The 5520-nt window shown below is 43.7% G+C and overlaps 1 pseudogene; it reads left to right on the top strand.

Annotated features, from left to right (window-relative positions):
- The first annotated feature begins 5028 nt into the window (after positions 1–5028).
- Positions 5029–5146, top strand: LOC126185725 (5S ribosomal RNA; annotated as a pseudogene).
- Positions 5147–5520: the final 374 nt, after the last annotated feature.

Here is a 5520-nt window from a genome sequence, read left to right as displayed (position 1 = left end):
ACGACTGTGCTAATATTCACAACCAAGCGTCGCACAGCCCTTCCTATAAACACATGTTTATCTCGGTTAGTATTCGTTTCCGGACCCATGTTTGTTTGACTTATTTTTCTTGTTTCGACAAGTAGTACGACCTCTCAAAGTATTCGACACTTTTTTTGAACACATTGAATAAAGACAGGTCGTTGTTTACCGCTGTTAACAAAAATCTCAAAAATTACTTGACCAATTTACTTCAAATTTGTGCTCGATATTCTAATAAATGTTAGGAAGGACACAGGGTGAAGATGTTTTAAATGTATACCATATACATATAAATATGTAGTTACTATACAAACGGAAAAGTTTTTAGCAAAAGCTCGACAAATTCTTGATCAATTTACTTCAAATTTTTGCACAATAGTCTAATGAATATTCGGAAGGATATAGGCTATATGTCTGTGTGTGTAATAAATAAACAGGAAACACCATATCAAACCTCTCTAAAACTTCTTGAGCAACTACTCGAACCACACAACTGACGGCAGACTACCTAATGGCAGGTAGAGTACTGTGAGTAAGACGTAATACCTTGCCGACATGTTTGACGGAGCGCCAATGCAACGACTGTGCTAATATTCACAACCAAGCGTCGCACAGCCCTTCCTATAAACACATGTTTATCTCGGTTAGTATTCGTTTCCGGACCCATGTTTGTTTGACTTATTTTTCTTGTTTCGACAAGTAGTACGACCTCTCAAAGTATTCGACACTTTTTTTGAACACATTGAATAAAGACAGGTCGTTGTTTACCGCTATTAACAAAAATCTCAAAAATTACTTGACCAATTTACTTCAAATTTGTGCTCGATATTCTAATAAATGTTAGGAAGGACACAGGGTGAAGATGTTTTAAATGTATACCATATACATATAAATATGTAGTTACTATACAAACGGGAAAAGTTTTTAGCAAAAGCTCGACAAATTCTTGATCAATTTACTTCAAATTTTTACACAATAGTCTAATGAATATTCGGAAGGATATGGGCTATATATAATAAATAAACAGGAAACACCATATTAAACCTCTCTAAAACTTCTTGAGCAATTTACTTCAAATTTTTACATGTTACTTTAACAAATATTTGAAGAGACAAAGGCTATATGCTTTAGTACATAGGGTATATAAATATTTATGTAATGTATAAAGAGGAAATGTTGTTACCAAAAGTCTCGAAAAGTTCTTGACATTTACTTCGAATTTTTACATGATATACTAATAAACATGCAGGTGGACATCGGTTATAAATTTTTTAAAGACAATGTACAGGTTTCCTGTTAAGACCGACTGTGAGGAATAAAATGGTGTGTTGTGCTATGAAAAAATGCAGTTTCGATTTCTTTATTACAATCAGTTTCAACTACGATAGCAAGGCATGTGAAGCATCAGATAAACTGTTTCTCATGTATACATTCTTTCTTCTTATATACAGGGTGTTTCCGTAAGAGCATGAAAAAATTTAACAAGACATAGAGGATGCTCTGCTGAACAATCTGGAGTCGGAGAAGCTAGCTTAAGGAGATAATAGGAATAAAATTACATTACTGCGTACTTTTTATTTACATTAGTTACAGTTTAACTGCAAATACCATCATTGACACCATGAACGTATGATTTGTACTGTACCTTACAAAATGTGCTGAAACTGACGACCATCAGCCTCAATGCAAGTATGACCTCGGCTAGCAAGGTTCTGACGCACCCTGAGACATATCCCTGATGGGTTTAGAATCACATCACAGGCAATTGCAATTCTGGCAACTAATTCCATCTCCGTATCCACTGGGGTCTTATACACAAGTGACTTTAGATATCCCCATACGAAATAATCAAGGATATTGACGTCAGGTGACCTCGCAGGCCATGGAATAGGAGCTCCCCTTCCGTCCAGCGACCAGGAAATACAGCATTGACATGGTTGCGGACATCCACACTGAAGTGAGGCGGTGCACCGTCATGTTGAAAGGGTCTGTCGTTGATTCATACCACGTTCTGTCATGAGACAATATAAATGCGAGTAATCAGGCTCTTCCTCCTTGTTTCCTCGCGGGGAATAAACGGCACAATACGTGTAAAATTGTACGAATGTTCGTTGTAAATAAGTTGGAAAACTGTAATGGTAGACAAAGCGGTAGCCAAGTTTACTTCCATATCTTCTTAAGCTGGATTCTCCCTGCTTCAAATTGTTGAGTAGATCACAGTACTGCCACATTTTTGCACGCTCTTACGGAAATATACATATAACAGACAAAAATTGTATACATAATAAAGTGTCGTTTTGTTTTCTTCCTTTTCATCAGCTTTACAAAAAACAGGAAAGGTGTATTTATGATTTATTGGCTTATGATTAGAATACTGCTACAGACTCTGAACCGTCAAATAGAGGAGTAAGTGGACCGAGGGTGGGGGGAGTGGGGAGGGGGGAGAGGGGGGAGGAAATGGACCTAGAGAGGGGGGAGGATTGGTTGGTTGGTTTGGCGAAGGAGACCAGACAGCGTGGTCATCGGTCTCATCGGATTAGGGAAGGATTGGGAAGGAAGTCGGCCGTGCCCTTTCAGAGGAACCATCCCGGCATTTGCCTGGAGTGATTTAGGGAAATCACGGAAAACCTAAATCAGGACGGCCGGACGCGGGATTGAACCGTCGTCCTCCCGAATGCGAGTCCAGTGTCTAACCACTGCGCCACCCCGCTCGGTAGGGGGGAGGAGATGGACAAAGAGATAGTGGAGGAGGTAGTGCACAGAGAGAGGGAGAGGAGGAGGAGGAGGAGGAGGAGGGGATGGACAAAGGTAAAGGGGAGGAGAAGATGGAAGGGAGAGAGGGGTAGAGGCGTTTAGAACGTATATCGAATTCCCATTGCCGGGTTCTCTAGTACCAGTAGCAGTAGTAGTAGTAATACACTGAAGCGCCAAAGAAACTTGTATAGGCATCCGTATTCAAATACACAGATGTGTAAACAGGCAGAATACGGCGCTGCTGTCGGAAACGCCTATTTCAGACAACAAATGTCTGGCGCAGTTGTTAGATCGGTATTGCTGCTACAATGGCAGGTTATCAAGATTTAAGTGAGTTTGAACGTGGTGTTATAGTCGGCGCATGAGGTAGCATTGAAGTGGGTATTTTCCCGTACGACCAGTTCACGAATGCACAGTGAATATCAGGAATTCCATAAAACATCAAATCTCCGATATCCCTGCTAAAGGAAAAAGATCCTGCAAGAACGGAACAAACGATGACTGAGGGGAATCACTCAACGTGACATAAGTGCAACCCTTCCTCATACTGCTGCAGATTTCAATTCTGGGGCATCAACGAGTATCAGCGTGCAAACCATTCAACGAAACATAATCAATATGGGCTTTCGGAGCCGAAGGCCCATTCGTGTACCCTTGATGACTGCACGACACAAAGCTTTACGCCTCGCCTGGGACCGCCAACGCAAACATTGGACTGTTGATGACTGGAAATATGTTTCCTGGGTGTACGAGTCTCGTTTCAAATTGTATCGAGCTGATGGACGTGTGCAGATATGGAGACAACCAGGTGAATCCATGGACCCTGGCGGCACGGAATTAGCCGAGCGGTCCCAGACGCTGCAGTCATGGACTGAGCGGCTGATTCCGGCGGAGGTTCGGGTCCTCCCTCGGGCATGTGTGTGTTTGTCCTTAGAATAATTTAGGTTAAGTAGTGTGTAAGCCTAGGGACTGATGACTTTAGCAGTTAAGTCCCATAAGATTTCACACACATTTGAACATTTGAACATGGACCCTGCATGTCAGCAGGGGACTGTTCAAGCTGCTGGAGGCTCTGTAATGGTGTGGGGCATGTGCACTTGGAGTGACATGTGACCCCTGATACGTCTAGATTAGATTCTGACAGGTGACACGTACATAAGCATCCTGTCTGATCACCTGCATCCATTCATGTCCATTGTGCATTCCGACGGACTTGAGCAATTCCAGCAGGAGAATGCGACACTGTGCACGTCCAGAATTGCTACAGGGTGGCTCCAGGAATATTCTTCTGAGTTTAAACATTCCCCATGGCCACCAAACTCCCCAGACATAAACATTTTTGAGCATATCCTGGATGCCTTGCAACGTGCTGTTCAGAAGAGATCTGAACCCGCTCGTACTCTTACGGATTTATGGACAGCACTGCAGGATTCATGGTGTCAGTTCCCTCCAGCACTACTTCAGACATTAGTTGAGTCCATGTCACGTCGTGTTGCGGCACTTCTGCGTGGTCGCAGCGGCCGTACACGATATTAGACATGTGTACCAGTTTCTTTGGCTCTTCAGTGTATACAAAGAGGAAACATTGTTAGCAAAAATCTAGCAAAGAGGAACCATTGTTAGCAATAATCTCTAAACATCTCTAAAAGCTATTGGCCTATTTAATTAAAATGTTTACACGATAGTTAAATAAACATTTGGATGGACATATGCTACAGGGGATAGGCAAAATAATGTGAACAATGGTAGTAATGGGATGGTTGTGTCTGACGGTCAACAACGCAGTTAAAACACGTGTCGCACTGGACAGTACGTGTTCAGTACGGGCTAGGAATCAGTGCAGGTTGTTTACGAGTAGTGCACACTTCGTATTTGTATTGACAGGCCGCGGTCGACGTGCAATGAAATATCTAAGAGAGTTCCAAAGAGGACGGATTGTGGGGGCCCGATTAGTTGGAGCATCAGTAACCAAGACAGCCAACTTACTGAATGTTTCAAGAGCAGCTGTTTCAACGGTCATGACAGCCTACACAAAACATGGAGAGACATCATCGTGTAAACGTAATAGTAGGCGCAAATTAAAACTAAATGACAGAGATCGTCGTACGCTAACACGAATTCTGTCAAAACAACACAAAACTACGTGGCTAAAGTGACTGCAGAGCTCAATAGCCATCTTAGAGACCCCGAATATATCGACGCTGTCCACCGGGAACTCCATGAAGCGAATATTCATGGACGAATTGCTATACCGCCAACGGCCTTGCCGCAATGGTAGCACCGGTTCCCGTCAGATCACCGAAGTTAAGCTCTGTCGGGCTGCGCTAGCACTTGGATGGGTGACCATCCGGTCTGCCGAGTGCTGTTGGCAAGCGGGGTGCACTCAGCCTTGTGAGAAAAATTGAGGAGCTACTTGACTGAGAAGTAGCGGCTCCGGTCCCGTAAACTGACGTACGGCCGGGAGGTCGGTGTGCTGACCACATGCCCCTCCAAAATGGTTTAAATGGCTCTGAGCACTATGGGACTTAACGTCTATGGTCATCAGTCCCCTAGAACTTAGAACTACTTAAACATAACTAACCTAAGTACAGCACACAACACCCAGTCATCACGAGGCAGAGAAAAATCCCTGATCCCGCCGGGAATCGAACCCGGGAACCCGGGCGCGGGAAGCGAGAACGCTACCGCACGACCACGAGCTACGGACCATGCCCCTCCACATCCGCATCCAGTGACGCCTGTGGG

Source organism: Schistocerca cancellata, chromosome 4 (assembly GCF_023864275.1).
Source record: "Schistocerca cancellata isolate TAMUIC-IGC-003103 chromosome 4, iqSchCanc2.1, whole genome shotgun sequence".
Lineage (NCBI taxonomy): Eukaryota > Metazoa > Arthropoda > Insecta > Orthoptera > Acrididae > Schistocerca > Schistocerca cancellata.
Note: the sequence above shows the minus strand (reverse complement) of the source record. Positions and strands in the feature narration are given on the sequence as shown.